The 17500-nt window shown below is 34.5% G+C and overlaps 1 protein-coding gene across 1 annotated transcript in view; it reads right to left on the bottom strand.

Annotated features, from left to right (window-relative positions):
* LOC136845178 (collagen alpha chain CG42342) overlaps positions 1-17500 on the bottom strand; it is a 177673-nt gene that overhangs the window by 79773 nt on the left and 80400 nt on the right. The window contains exon 2 of the mRNA XM_067115155.1: positions 9720-9790. The gene's annotated coding sequence lies outside the window, so the exon portion shown is untranslated. The remainder of the gene's footprint in view (positions 1-9719; positions 9791-17500) is intronic.

The following is a 17500-nucleotide window of genomic DNA, read 5'->3' as shown; positions in this document are numbered from 1 at the left end:
CTTTCTGTATCAGTATTTAAAATATGATAGTAGAGCATCTAAATTAGGTGCTTAATACATTTTAAACGACTGATTAATCACTACAACTTTATTTAAAAATGCAGAGTTTTCCCCTTAAATATAAGTTCCCCTACTGCTAAAAGATTGAAAGAATACTAGGTTACCTGTCTACCAATGGCTAATAGCGCCCACATCAAAATATAAAAGATTTTAAGTAATGACCAAGATTTTAATAACGTTTTAACTTCTATTGTGAACAAAAGCGGGATCATATGAAATACTTCCTATAAATACAAAGAAACCACCCTGGTAAACAATAATATCAACAATGATGCTTAAAAAGTCAAGAAATTATCTCAAAGAAAAAATCCTAACTAAAGAATAACCTAATTCCCTCAAAATTCTTTTCTAAAATAATTTTCTTAATTGGATAACTTTTTAATTTTCCCCAAAACAGACATTATATTTAGTTCTCCTGACCCATAACTTTCTAAAATGTACTGAAATATTCTACGGCACATTGCATTACATTATGTTATATCAATCTACCGTAACCCCCTTGGAAGTACCCTTAATTTTCTTTTTCCATTTCTATCTTCAAGTGATTACAGTCGTCAAATTAAAAATATTCTGAAACTGTGACGGTAAAACCTGCAAAACAGACTTCTTATAATCTATCCTATTCAAAATGACATGTAAAGTCACAATCCATATTACTGTGAAAAACAAGTCTGTATCAATGACGAGAAACTCGTAAGGGTGTCCTAAGACTAAAACCCAGTGCAAAGAGTTATCAGTCTCCTTGAAACAAGCGTTCCTCTGACGCTGACAGCAAAAACAACACTTTAGTAGTTATAAAAATACCTAATAGAGAAGTTTACAGATAGTTATAAAAAGACCTAAAAAAAAAGAAGTTTACATCTGTTATAATCCTATCCATCGGAAAAAGGTCAGAGTGGCCCAAAATGACCTTATCTTGATATAGTGCACACAAAGACACCAAATCCCTCGATATGAATCAGCCTGAAATAGGATTCCTCACTGACATCAATTTCGAAATAACATTCAGATAGCGTATTTATTAATCAAAATAGCGATCTTTCAGTCAAATAACTCGATTTGATTTATTCTCAGCATCACCTAACGCAACATGGCGCGCTCCTCTCCGATCACCACGACGAAATGAAGTCTATTAATCCAAACAGCTCTGGGCAACGCTATTTAAGCACCAGCTTGAATACCGTTTCGCTTCTAATAACTTATCCGACATGACGTTCGACTGGCAATAGCCAGCTAGAAATTGGCTTTTTTCTTCTGAATAATAACTAATTAAAATAGACGTTTGCTTAATAAAAGGCTCGAAATGGTATTCCGAAAGTGACAGCCACTCCAAAATTGGGTCCCTTTTATGTTTGACACTGACACTCCCAAAAGCTATTTTCCAACTTTAATTGGGGATCGTCTTTTTTTTAATCAGAGAGAGAGAGAGAGAAGAGAGAGAGAGAGAGAGAGAGAGAGAGAGAGAGAGAGAGAGAGAGAGAGAGAGAAAGGGGGTTATTAGTTGATTAAAGAAAGAAAACAAGAGAAATTTATAAAAGCAAAAATCGTCTTTTTCATTCACATACACACACACACACAGAGAGAGAGAGAGAGAGAGAGAGAGAGAGAGAGAGAGAGAGAGAGAGAGAGAGAGAGAGAGATTTAGCTGATTAAAGAATGAAAACATGGAGAAATTTCAAAAAGTAAACATCGCCTTTTTCAGTCACAGAGAGAGAGAGAGAGAGAGAGAGAGAGAGAGAGAGAGAGAGAGAGAGAGAGAGAGAGAGTACACTTAACTGATTAAAGAAAGAAAAGATGGAGAACTTTCAAGCACAAACAAACACGGATCCTTTAAGGACAAAATCAAAAGAATGTTCCTGATAAAAGACGGACGAAGGGAAATGAACAGGATACCTTTCCCAGGTAATTCTCTACCTGTTAATTACCTCGCCACGCATCCATATTACCTGGAGCTACCTGATGAAGATAATAATTATGATGACCATCTTGATTACAGCGTGCTAAATTCTTACTGAAAACAGGGCTAATTATTCTCGAGGATAACGATGATGATCAGAGCGAGCTGAATTTTAAATGGAAAATATCACTAATACGCATGATAAAGATGAAGTCGATGATCACAAGATGTTAAATGAATATTGATGAATTCATCAGAGCGTTCGAACAATGGTGATAAGTTCGTTGGGAAAAAATGCCAACGATTGTGAAGGAAAATGATTCGCAGTTTTAATGAACTTCATAAATCTGCTCTTTACAAGACGGACGAAAAAATGGGTAATTCACCAGAGCCAAATGTCTACGATTAAAGTGTGCCTTTAAGATTTGGTTGTTATATTGGTATTAATTCTGTCTTCAATAACAAAAATAAAAATTAGGCTATGAATGTTAGTAAAAAAACAAAATACAAATATAATAAAACGGAAGAGCTGAAGACTCAAATAAAAACTGCTCTAACAAAAAAAAGTTAAGGGCGACACAAAAAATAAAAATAAAATTCATAAAGGGAAAGGTTAATAATTCAAAATGATGACTGAACCAAAATAAAAAAGTTAGGAGTAAAATACAAGTATCATAACCCATCTTACTGGTCTAAAAAACGAAAATATAATAAAAAAAATCATTAACTTCTACAAGAGCAAAAGTTAATACCCAGATAACACCAAATCAAACGGCTGAGTCAAGAGAGTTAGAAGAGCAAGATTTGGATGGATACACTTTGGTACCAAAGAGTCGTGACAAGCCACTCAGCAAAAGCACGTGTGTTAGATGCCCCTAAGCCCCAAAAATGCCACTAACTACCATCCCACCAACCGGGAACCCAGGGTAGCCGCGGTGTCCCTTATGTCCCTGAAATAGAGAAACCGCTGTTAAATGCAATTAGTTCTAGTGGGAAAAAAGAGAGGCGACCCTAAAATCATATTCGCTCGAGCGAGGAAGAAGAACGGTGATCCCTTAGATTTAATAAATACTAAATACACTCGGGACGGTGGCTCGGAAGTGAGCAATATTACCTGGAATGTATCATTCCCTAAGTACCTGTTAATAATCTTAGTCTATAAATCATTACAATGAAGTTTTAACGAGATCTCTAATTTGCTCTTTTAGAATCTCACCAAGTTTACCCCCAAGGACTTGTCAGAGGTGAGAATAAGCGTTAGTTAAATTAAGAAGATGGGCATGCCTGTTTGAAGAGAGTAAAGAGAACTAATGATCTAAAAATAATAATAATAAAAAAGGAATACTTCTTGGCGCGTAAGGAAAGCTGTAAAGATAAAAATATCCACACTATCAACAGAGTGTCGGGCAAGACACTGTACGTTGTATCCCAACGTTCAGGATAACATCCTTTAGAAGTAACATCCTTCAAAAATGAAGTAAGAGATGCGGTTCTCGATGTTTATTATAAGAAAAGACCACGACTACAACAATTTCGGTGCAACTATTTCAAAAGCGCCCATGTTATCAAAATCAAAAGATTTACATGACGATAAAGAATCCATTACCAGATCGTTCTCTAATTAGATAAGGATTTGTACTATAAAACATGAAACATTTTAGTAACTGTATAATTCACAAATTTCAAAGGCATAAAATCGAATAGAAAATAGTTTTTTTGACAATACAAAGCAATATCATATCCTCGGAAATGAAATATAAACACAAAGCAATATGAATACATAAAACAAAAACAAATATGCATATTAAAATGTTTGTACCCCTCAGATAACTAATAACGTGTAAGTTGACAAAGCAATGATAATTAATTTGCAATACTTCTGGGGATCCCAACTAACTGAGGGTCGAGCGAGTATTAAATAAAATATAGCACACATTGATGTAATGGTAATTTTTAAGGTGCTGAAATGAAGCAAATCTGAGGTTCTCATTCAGCAGCCTCGCTCTGCCAAAACAGAGGAGGAAATATGTGGTTTACGTAATGACTTAATTGTTTATACTAAACGCAAGCAAACCTCTCCTTGACTTTGATAGCAGTCACACTTACCTACGGCCAAATATTAACTGGATACTGATTAAATGTATATGCAGACTACACACACATACTCTATATTTGTATGTATGTATGTATATATATATGTATGTATGTATATATACACACACATATATATATACTGTACACACACACACACACACACACACACACACATATATATATATATATATATATATATATATATATATATATATATATATATATATATATATATATATAAAATAAAGCTGCTGAATCTAGGTCTGACCTCAAGCTAAAATGATTAAAATGCTACATAGATAATACCGACAATATAATTAAAAAAAAAAAAAAAAAACGGAAAAGTTATTTGGAAGTATAATCTTACATAAACCTCTCAAATGAATTAATAAAAGACCCTGTAATCGCCCGCATTCATTCACAGATTCATTCTGAGCCACTCGCCTTTAGCGAGAACAAATAAAACTTCTTCACTACATTCCGCGAAAAAGAAAAAAAAAAAATTTTTTTCCATCCAATTAAGATATCCAAGTGAGGATGGCCACTTCTCACCGAGTGGGTAATTAAATAGTGAGATACAAGCTCTTCATTTCCCTCGCTCCTTCCAGGCTTTAGCCTTTGCCCTTTCTTCTCGAAGTCACGGATGGAAAAGTCCCCTTTACAGCCCTTTTTTTTTTTATTACCTAACCTCCTCTCCTTTCTGTCTTTTCATATATATATATATATATATATATATATATATATATATATATATATATATACATACATAGGATAGGGGTAATCAACACACAATCACGTGTGGAACAGAAATAAAATTCTGACTTACATCAGGACCGAACCCTGGTTTTTCAATTGGTAGCATCCTTGCCTTCCAAATTGAAAGACCTGGGTTCTGATCCTGCTGTGAGTCAGAAATTTATATATATATATATATATATATATATATATATATATATATATATATATATATATATATATATATATATATATATATATATATATATATATAATAATATATACATATGTATATATATATATATATATATATATATATATATATATATATTATATATATATATATTATATATATATATATACTGTATATATATGTATACACACATCATCCACACACACACACAATATATCCCACGGACGATAGGTTTAAAGCCAACTGAAAATGAGAAAAATGACAGGCCAAAACGGATGCTTTAGAAAGGATTTTCTCTAGTAACTGTTTGCAATTAACCTTCTAAAACACAGAGTTGCAATCTCATAAAGTAGTTTTACTAACTGAAAATTCCTCATTGTAGCCAAGAACAAATACGTTTACTACTGTCTCCCAAGAAAAGCAACAGTAACTCATCTCGTGAATTTATAATAAGTGGAGACTGACGTGTTTACAGCTCAACATCAATTTCATATTGATCATTATGCAATATATTCTTAATTCTGTTCAGGAATAAGTACCTAATTTCAAAATTATTGCGGAATTACATACATTCACAACTGTGGGAACTGCACGAGCCCCGTAAATAAGAGATTCGTTCTATGAAAATTATAGGAGATCTGAATTATGAAGCTCATACGGCAAACTCTCACATTCTCTTTCATTTATTCTTTATCGTTTATCACGCGCCTCTACTGAACTTTGGTTTCTTTGTGGCTTTTCAATGCTCGTTCTAGAAAATTTGGTCATTACAATTTTAAGTGAATATCAAATGTAATCTACATATATATTAAATATTCCATGGCAAATGAATTAACGATTTTCTAAATTGTGAAACAAAACTACCAGTAATAGCTTCCTACCATCTTCAATGAAGCCAGCCTAAAAGGCTAAAATTCTCAATGGATCTGCTACATCCACCTTAGGGTAGAAGCTTCCTTCTGCTCAGACCTTGAGGCATTTGATAAATGCATCATCTAGAATTGACTGAAAACTACAATAGGTTTCATTTATAAGGTTTTAAGTTCTGTTGCTTCACAGTTACTGGAATACTGCCTGCTTAGATGCCAGGCCTCTAAGGATCTTCCTATCTTTACAACAATGTCATAATTGTCGTAAGTGGTGATTTCATTTTCCCAACAATGTTACATGCGATTTGGACCTTCGCAGGAAGGTAACTTACTTTGCCATTTTTTTACAAGTTCTATTTCAACAGGGAACTCCCACTGGCCAATTTGCTCATATCCTTAGGAGGGGGGGGGGTGCAATAATACTTGAGAGGACCAAGCACCATATTCCTGGTTTTCAGATTTGCATTACAGGCCTGTATGCATTGTTCATTAATTTGATTTTGCATCTAACCTTTATTTCTTTATCCTCCTTCTTCTCTCTCTCTTTTTTTATGCGAGGATTCTGCAGAACCTGCAATGCTAGTTTTTCAATACGAATCATATACCGTTTAACGGATCTTTTTCGATTTTCAATTATTCCTTCACCTACGCCAAATATTGCATATTGTTTTCTTTGTCTCAAAAGACCATTAACCATTATATCTATTCATTTCATCCAAATTCCATTTTCAACAAATATCTTTATTTTACCACTTTTCATTTCTTCACGCATGCACGCTATTAATTTCGTAATCCCGTCGCCTTCATTAATCCCTTTTATTGGAGGTAGAGGAGGAGGAGAGGAGGGAAGGGGAGGAGGAGGGAGGAGGAGGAGGAGGAGGAGGAGGAGGAGGATGGTGTACGCTGCAGGCGACGCCAAGTCATAAGAGGGAACAAGGAGTTTATGTCAAGAGGGATCAAGAGGATACACGACAGGAAGGAGAGAGAGAGAGAGAGAGAGAGAGAGAGAGAGAGAGAGAGAGAGAGAGAGAGAGAGAGAGAGAGAGAGAGAGACGAAATACAAGCTCCTGCTATCAGCAAACGAAGGAACTTTAATAAGAAAATGTAATTAAACATTTAGAAGACAAATGGGGAAAGGTAATTGACATATTCTCGTGTCAACTTCTCAAGTATTAAGTTTCCACCTTATTATGTGCAAGTACTTATAAAACATGAGGATACATCAAAATAAACAAACGTCAAGTGTCCTCCTGTGTCTATTGTTAACCTCGGTTTTACATTAATAATAATAATAATAATACTAACAATAATAATAATAATAATAATAATAATAATAATAATAATAATAATAATAATAATAATAATAACTGTTGGCTTTCGGGCCTAAGGATGACCCATTACAGCCAGATACAATACTCTAGTTTGTTGAAACATCCTGACAGTCTCTCTCTCTCTCTCTACTTTTTTTCACAAGGCAAGGGCGTTAACCCTCCGCTCAATAATCCTCTCCTAGCATTAATAATGGTATGAATACTAGAAATAAAAAAAAAAAGAAAAGTTAAGACAATTGTACGATGAAAACAAGGGGCACAATAATAAAAATGATACGAGAACTGGCAACTTTAACCGGACAAAACACCCGCCCCCCCTCCCCCATCGGTGACTACAATATCAGCTTCCTTAATTCAATTACTCTCATTGTTAATTCATAGGAGCTGTTCACATGCAGCAATTGGCGATCAGCCACGCATTCAAATTGCATTATCTCTTTTTTTCGTGTGCAATGCGAAAAAGATAAGATCGCCCATGCCATGGTTAATGAATGCAGCATGCATCGGCTAAGTAATAATAATAATAATAATAATAATAATAATAATAATAATAATAATAATAATAATAATAATAATACAAACTACAAATTAAACATGTCAAAAACAGTTGTAATAATAATAATAATAATAATAATACAAATTCAACGTCAAAAAACAGTTGTAATAATAATAATAATAATAATAATAATAATAATAATAATAATGAAGTGCAAAACTGACATTCCAACTAGCAATGAACATCAAAATGCAACAAGACTAAGCACTAGCAAAACGCTCAAGTGTTCTTGCTCAATAGTATACACAGAAGAAAAAAATAAAACATACAAAATACACAACAATACATCAAAGACCAAGTAAAATGTATAATAAGACACGAAGCATGATCATCATACAGCAACACCAAAACAAATACATAAATCATATCTAAATAGAAATATTCTATACCGGGAATCCATTTTTTCCAGGCGGACCAGCTGGACCCTGAAATAAAGGTTATTAATAGAAACTTGTTTCATGTTATTTTTTTTTTTAAATCAAACATCCTAAGCGCACGAGCTCTCCGTTCTCCTTTCATCATTCGCTTTCCTTGTAACTCTCAGCTTCCAACTTTCTATTTTTCTTAAATCGATCACTGCAGAATTTAGTTGAGGATCAACCGTTCAGCATAAAAAAAAAAAAAAGTTACGCTGAGGTATCCGAATCATTTTAATTTCGGTCTCTGGACTTTTGTATGTACGAAAAATTACCTGCTGGTTAATAGCGCAATTCACCAAATTCAAAACCATATTTTCAGCTTCCGATGAAATGATATTTTTAATTTCAATGGTATTCGGAGGACTGATAAAATTTCTACCTGTGGTTTTTTATTTGAGGGCTTAAACAACTTTCCTGTAAGCACTTGCATATTTGAAAATACACATGAATTAGCTTCTTAGTCCCTAAATTTGAATGTGAAAAGAAAGTGATTAAATATAAGTTTTATCTATCCATGAAAGCTAAATTCGCCTGGTTTACTTGAATGTCTATATATTCGCTAGACACAAAATCTTCGCAGTCCTTTTCCTCAGTTCGTAATATTTCTAAAGTTTTGTTTCCTTGGTTTATGAACCTCAGGATATTTTAGCAGAACAAAATAACTGTCTGTGTCAGAAACAGTTGACAAAATTCACTTGGTTTTTACTCCAAGATATTTTAGCGAACAAAATAACATCTGCCAATGAAACAGATGACAAAATTCACTTGGTTTTTACTCCAAAATACCATCGGACGACTGAAAATCTTAAGACAAAAATTCGGGATTTAAAAAAAGTGAGTTTGTTTGCTATATAACAAAGAGTATCAATGTTTACAATCGAAGGTATTTAATGGTTTAATTAAGAACAGGTTCAAGTTAGGCCACTATTTACTGATTTACATTAAACCAGTTTCTTTCTTTTTTTTCTTTTTTTCTTGCAGTCGCATCATGTCAGCTGAGGTGAATTACATTAGCCTCTCTATAATAATAACTCTGAAAACAAGAATTATTATTTTAAATGTTTCGGAGGCATGTTCCAAAAAAATGAGCCTTGGAAAATTTAAGATAAATATATATATATATATATATATATATATATATATATATATATATATATATATATATATATATATATATATATATATATATACATTTATATATATATATATTTATACATTTATATATATGTATATATATTTATATACATATATATATATATATATATATATATATATATATATATTTATACATTTATATATATGTATATATATTTATATACATATATATAGTATATATATATATATATATTGATACACTTTATATATTATAAATAAATAAATGTATATGTATGCATATATATTATATATAGTGTATGTATACTTTATATAAATCACGCTTATATCACAGATGATCCCTTCTACCTCAAATGAGTTCATGTTACGGAGAACATAATTTTTTTATCTATTTATTATTCACTAATCGAACACGAGAAGATATTATTACTCCGCCTTCTATCTAGACTCACCACAGGGCCCAAATCTCCTGGTCTCCCATCTTTTCCTCTTCTTCCTCTTGGTCCTCGTTTCCCAGGCGGACCTGCAAATAAGAAAAAGCATATATTTAATATCAGTTGTAGCAGAAACCGCAACAGCAATAATAATAATAATAATAATAATAATAATAATAATAATAATAATAATAATAATAATATAATACCGGTCGTAACCAAAACCAAACAACAGCATAATAATAATAATAATAATAATAATAATAATAATAATAATAATAATAATAATAATAATAACAACACCACTTGTAGCAGAAACCACAACAGCAATAGTTCTGTAAAAGAGGTTTGTTGTCGTCTACAAAAGAATTAATATATTTTTCTTCAACTGGTATGACAAGCAATAATAATAATAATAATAATAATAATAATAATAATAATAATAATAATAATAATAATATAATAATATAATAATAATAATAATAATAATAATACAGTGCATATCTTCGTTTTAAAAATAATAATCATAAAAATTGTAAGACTGTATATCCACATTTTCTGTGGAACAAGATTAACTGCTACAGCCTACGGGTAATAAACTCCACGTTTAGACTTCCCGCAATCTCAAGGCCGGCATCTTACTGTGCAACTATTTCAATTATACACCTTTTCCCCGTAGATGTAGCTCCAAATGGTATTCAACATCTGGTTCTCGGCAGTGCTTAAGGTTGCTGGCTCAATGCTCTACTTCACCCCGGCTGCCTCCCATCACATTCTACTAACTACCAGGTCCTAACTAAGTGGCCTGGTCAACTGAGGCATGGTGGGTTACACTGAAAAGTGTCTCCAGTGGTCAGATCGGCTGGGTATTCGAATCCAGCTTTAAACACTGATTGATTATATATATATATATATATATATATATATATATATATATATATATATATATATATATATATGTATATGTATATATATACACATAATATATATATATATATATACATACATACATACACATACATATATATATAAATATATATACGATATATGTGTACACATATACATAATCAGCAATTCATCTTAGAATCCTCCGGTTTTACGTATCGTAAATTCATGAGGGATGAGGTTGCAGGCTTTGCTCCAGAACTGAATAAAGCGGCTGTTTGTGTGTGTGTATATATATATATATATATATAGATATATACAGTATATACATTATCTATCTATCTATCTATCTATACACACACACACACACACATATATATATATTATATATATATCAGTAGATGATAGAAAAAAATAGATCCTCGATAACTACTCAATTCACGAACGTCGCGATATCAAGTCCGGCGGACCATTCGGAGGCATTCCTTTCCAAAATCCAATTGCAGCCATCCGGCCCAAAACTTTCTGAAAGATCCTCAGCTCAGACAGGGTCAAGATATTCGTCGGAGTAGGAAGTAAGACACTTGAGACCCTGAGGGCGTCTCCTCCTATCTTCCTCCCTCTCCTCCCCTCTTCCCACCCCACCCCTCCACAACTTCTAACCCAATTCGTAACAGGGTAGGGGTTGGGGAAGGGGAGGGAGGGGGACGTTCCTCCTCGCCTCGCCTCACTCTTAACTTTACTCTCTCAAGGGGGAAGGACTGCAATGAGATTTTCTTTTCCTCTTCCATTATGAGAGGGAATCTAACCTCTCTCTCTCTCTCTCTCTCTCTCTCTCTCTCTCTCTCTCTCTCTCTCTCTCTCGCAACTAGAGGCAAATTGGAACAAATTCCTCGACATATCTATGAAATTCAGAAATAAACTGTATGACTGTTAACATGCAAAGTAACTTTTGATTCCTAATATCGTAAACTAAATACAAATACCCATTTCATTCCCAAAGCACACCAATCTCCCTACTTTTAATTTTTCACACTTAAAATCCTCACAAGTAATACAAATTCAAGATAAATAATATAATGAGATGAAAACGTACTGTATCTCTACCCTCTGAGCAAGTGATCACCAATATTTATTTTCAAGAATGTACTCGTATTATCTTCGAAGCCTTCGGCAGTGCTTGGCAAATGGCTCTTTTAGGTAACCTCCTTTCCTGTGGGCTCAATCGCTCTCTGAATACAGATTTCCGCTTTATATCGTCTATCTCTCTCCAAAGTCGATTAGGGAGCTACATCAGTCTCTTCCCAAATGTCTAGCGTTTTCCTTCAAGGGTCTCTTATCTTTCCCACTGTTTTCCGCCTTTCCATAAATAATTTTCCTTCAACCATCCGCTCAAGGCCTGGTGGAATGTACATGGCATCTTTTTGAGGAGAAATCAGACTCACAAGAAAGCTGGAAAAACAATTTAAATATAGGAGGAAAGTGAAGGGTGAAGAACAATCTATTTTATTTCCTATCCACATAAAGAACTTGCTGTTTAAGCTCACACAGCTATATGTGCTGACACCTGTTCACGCACAAACAAACAAACACACACACACACACACACAGGATACTAATTACAAGACTCCAGGCCATCATGAAACTTGAAGGAAATTCCTTGTTATCAAACGTATCGTAAGTTATCAATCGAAATGAGATTAATTAGAGTCTGGACTCATGAACACTACGGCATAGCCCTGGGCAGTCTCTTTTAAAAACCATTAAATTTGAATGCTGCTCTTCAAAGAAGCAGCAGAATAAAGATAAAGTGCATATGACAATGAACAATGAAAACAATACTATTATCCAATGCTAAAGAAACGACCAAGAAATGGAAGGAGAATACAACAAAAATTAAAGTAAATAAAAAGTCACACTGTGAACTAAAATCTATCAATGGACTTTGAGAAACAAGTGACGAGGTGTCACTTGCAATTCGGTGCATGCATCAAAATAATTACTTGCAGGTAAAATACCAATTCCTTTGCTTCCCTACGAATTATTTTCCTTTTGTTAGCCGCAATAGACAATTAAAAAATATTTCTTAATATATGAGAACCGTGACCAGATTAGTTTATGTTCTATTTTTATGCGAGCAATTCAATAACCTATTTGTCCTGATGTTGACAACAAGCTTTGATGTAATTTAACGTATTCATTATATTTTCTAGTGCAGCAATAAAAAAAAAATACCTTCCCAGCACGAAGTTTTTCTTCTGATTTCGCATTTCACAGTTTTTCACACCAATCCTTCTGTTGGGATGAACAAAATATTTTTGAAATAAAAAGGATGAATTTAAAAAATTTTCGCAGTCAGTTAACTTTGTGTTAATTGAAAGTGGTCAGTTTCACACAAACAAAAAGGAAAAATAGTCCTTTACAGGAACTTGTATCTTTCGCATACATACAAACATTCACATCAATGCACACCAGAAGTTGGAGAGAGAGAGAGAGAGAGAGAGAGAGAGAGAGAGAGAGAGAGAGAGAGAGAGAGAGAGAGAGAGAGAGATGTAATTACCCTTGTCGGGAATAATCAAACCGCAAATTCCTTGGCCAATTACTTGGCCCTAAGAAACATCATATCGTGCGGGCAGCAACGAGCGACTGCTCAATTAGAAGAAGCTAATTTTTAGCTCACTTCTATTATCAAAACATCAGGTCATCAATATAAAATATAAAAATGTAAACAACTAATTCGGAAAATAATGATTAAATGGTATACAGCTTCCCGGTCAATCATCACGCCATGAATCTAAAAAGGATAGCGACAAGTAAATAATAATAATAATAATAATAATAATAATAATAATAATAATAATAATAATAATAACAATAATAATAATAATAATAATAATAATAATAATAATAATAATAATAACTGGAAAAGAACAGGGCGAGGGTAATCATGTCAATGAGCAGTAAAGGTACTTTCTCGACGTCTCCCCTTCCAAAATCCGATTAAGTCGTCTTTTCGTGTCACGGAATCTGGAGAGAGAGAGAGAGAGAGAGAGAGAGAGAGAGAGAGAGAGAGAGAGAGAGAGATCCGTAACGTTTCCTTCCCAAAGAATCATTCTATTTTAAGAAACGAAATATAATTTTTTTGTACATTTCTTTCTTGTATTTAACACAGATAGTCTACGTATAATGAATCTTTTAAAATTGCCGTCGTCAAGACCAGGAATATCTTTTGGGTCGGGACTTAACCTCTCGGCTTTCTCGTATTGCAACATTTTTCACAGCAGTTCGGGACTTGGTAACTCGAAACTTGTTTATATTACCTTCATTTTTACGGTAAGGCTACCTTAGGGGCTCATACTGAAAATAGATATCCTAGGAAACGCTATATTGGTGCTTGTGTCACTGGTAAAAGTGAGACACTATATATATATATATATATATATATATATATATATATATATATATACATTGCATATGTGTACATGAACAGATACACACATATATTTAGATATATAGATATACATATATATGTGTGTTCATGTGTCAACTACATATACAGTGTTTATGCATTTTTGTCACTTATACCCGCGCGACTTGTTTTATATTCACATATATTAAACTGCAAATATCGTTTAATATCGAATTCACTGTACCTTGGGAATAATTTCCATCCAAAGGAAGATATAACTGACAAGTGCTTCTGTACCGGCCAGGATCCCAACCGTATCTCATATAAAGCAATCAGCAACTGCAATTAAGAGAATTGCGATACAGTGAAATGTCATTTCCTCCGTATGAAGACCCAGAACCTTTTTACCTAGAGTGACTGATTAATCTATTCACGCCACCTGGCGTTGAAATGTCTACGGTCACTCAAGCGTTTAACCTTGATGCTTGACCAATGCGAAAGACTGTTTATAAAAAATGGACTTCGGTTAATGAATATCACTCCAGGAAATAGAGGCGTGGCGTGAATGGACTCTAGTGCAACTGTTCCCGTTTATATCAGTGTGGCAAATGAGATGGCCAGAGTCAACACAAGGGCTAAATTAACAGATGCGTGGCACCAACATTAAGCAATGTGGGATCAAGAAAAGTATGCGAGATTTTTGCACGTGTGTATGTGTGTGTGTGTGTGTGTGAGTGCAAGATGATGACAAAGACGAGCAAATCATCGGAGATGCTTACCATTTTGGAGTCTTTAGGAGAGAGAGAGAGAGAGAGAGAGAGAGAGAGAGAGAGAGAGAGAGAGAGAGAGAGAGAGAGAGAGAGCAAATTTTTTTAGGAGGAAAAGAAAGTGAATAATTTTGTTTATCCCAAAACTGTCAATAACGGTTTGAGAGTAATGGCCAACTTTCAAAACAACATTTTAGTTCCTATGTACATAGCTTGCGATTAACTGAATTAGCATTTTGTAGCTGACGTCAAGAAGACTAATTTAGAAATAGATACTGTTCATGGCCGAAAATGCAATGGACATACTTAAGAGACTCTAAGTGACTTTTTAGTTTCCAAGAACTACATATTATTACATACCAGTTTTCGTGAAGGAAACACATATCTAAGTCAACTATACATATCTCTCTCTCTCTCTCTCTCTCTCTCTCTCTCTCTCTCCCACACACACACGCGCACACAAACACCATCTCTAAGCAAACCACTGCTGGCGCTCTCTCTCTCTCTCTCTCACACACACACAGAATTAATGGCCAATAACTGAAACTATTAGGGTGCAATTGCGGTGTTAATTACAACGGGCATTGGCAAATAGAAAATGCGCCCCATATCAGTTCAGCAGCGAATTAATAAACCCACATCCAAAAAACACACTTATTCGGTTTCCTCAGCTTTGGATGGAATTTATATCGCGGACTTTTAACGTTTTATGAGCTTCAGATCAAACCAGTCAGGATTTCCTTCTGATGACAGAATGAAATCCAAGGATCAAGATAACGGCGCGCAGATTCAATAGCTCAATAGAACGTCAGCAAGTTTGTCATCAAAGAGGCTTAATTCTTCATAGTTTTATAATAATAATAATAATAATAATAATAATAATAATAATAAATAATAAATCAACTTCGTTTCTTCCATCGTAAGGTGTGTGTGTGTGTGTGTGCGTGTGTGCACTATGAGTACATGCATGTATAGATATATGAATAGGAAATGGATTATATGAAGCCTATTTTTCTTTGCAGAAAATGTAAGGTTCATTGTATTCTACTTCATTACACAACTTATTTCTTTCTTTCTAGGTCAAGTCTTTGCCTCATCCCCCTACAGACAAAATTTTTAAACAGCATAGTGGATACAATCGTTGTTATAAAAATCTTTTCATTCTGATGATTTTTTTTGCAAACATATCTGCATTGTAGAACATTCTTTATGGGATCATTTCTTATCATGTTCAGGAGGCAGGTTTGGTTGTTTGCTTGCAATAGATTGATTGCTATTCCCTCATTCATCCTCTAAAAATGTTTAACCTTTTCTTGGCAAGAAAACATGAAAAATATAATAGCACATCTAACGAAAATGAATAATCACGAGCCCAGTTGTAGTTTAAATGTCATCAGCATTACATCTAACACCTCAGGAAGCGTAAAAGAGAACTTTATCCAACAATGAAATATTAGCATTCCACCCCAGCGCGTATCAATGAACATTAAAAAGAAAACAAAAACACAAAGAAACCTAAAACCTGAATGGAAGAGGAAGAATGGAAGGCGAAGGACGGACAGACAGATTGGAACTGTTAGACACTTCGTTAATCTCCTCTGCCGATAAATTCAATCAGGCCGGTAGACAGCCTGCTCCCTCAAGCTTCGCTCGCCAACTTTCGTTCAGTTGACGATAAGACGGGCGTGCGTGACCAGCCGCTCTCAACTTCCGAAAACAATATTCCACAATCTCGTTTTCTTTTATTGAAGGACAAGCTACCGCCGTTTTCTATTATACTGTCATGAAAGGCATATTTTTTCTCTCGAGGGGTTCTAACGACATGATGAAATGTCTTAAATGATGGACCGCATACGCCAAGATCACCACTCCAGCGATGTCAGCGGTAACTACAGAGGCTAGCAGAGGCAGCTCCCGGACGATGCTTGGAGCGAACCTATCCGAGTTATTATGGGAAAAAGGCGCCGGCAGCCGATGAGAGAGACACATCAGTAAACACATGATTAGGTTGGGGCGGGCAACTCCCAATGACTGGAATGATTCTGTAGGTCGTTACGGCTCTTATAGACCCCCACAACCACGCGTTTCCCATTTCCAGCCTTACGAAGCGACGGCGCAGATGTCATTCTTTTCTCGAGGGTTTCCGGGGATACGTAACAATACGCCGGGTCCATTCCAGCCCCCTCCCGTCACCAAGCCCCCCTACAGCTTATATCCCCTCCCGGTAATGGCGGAAGAAATGGAGGATCCAGTCATCCTCCGAGAACGAAATACTCGCCGGCAGAGACATCATACAAATGACTTCTTGTTACCTAGTGCTCGGAACTCCTTTATTGAAATAAATGAAAAGACAAAAAACTATCGGAAGGACAACTTCACTATTCTCAACTGTGGTACTTTCCAAGACAATAATAAAGAGCCTTATATTATAAATGTAAATAAAAGACAAACCAAAAGGAAATATATAACAGAAGTGTAATACAAAGACCGTTCAAACTCCTACAGCTATAGGGATACTGGATATTACGCTGTCAAACAAGGCAGTATAAAACTCCGCTAAATCGGAATGCATGACATATAATTTTCTAGTTAGCAGCCAATATCTAAAAATATTACATAAAAACGTGTTGGTAAAGAACGAAAGTCCGAGTTGATTAACTACGTCTTGATCAAAGGTCTAGGATAAAAATAATATGATACCATAAAAGGCCACCAGCCAACAAACTAAACTGAAATTA

The sequence above is a fragment of the Macrobrachium rosenbergii genome, chromosome 2 (assembly GCF_040412425.1).
Source record: "Macrobrachium rosenbergii isolate ZJJX-2024 chromosome 2, ASM4041242v1, whole genome shotgun sequence".
Classification (NCBI taxonomy): Eukaryota; Metazoa; Arthropoda; class Malacostraca; order Decapoda; family Palaemonidae; genus Macrobrachium; species Macrobrachium rosenbergii.
The sequence above is the reverse complement of the archived record's forward strand: the minus strand, read 5'-3'. Positions and strand labels throughout refer to the sequence as shown.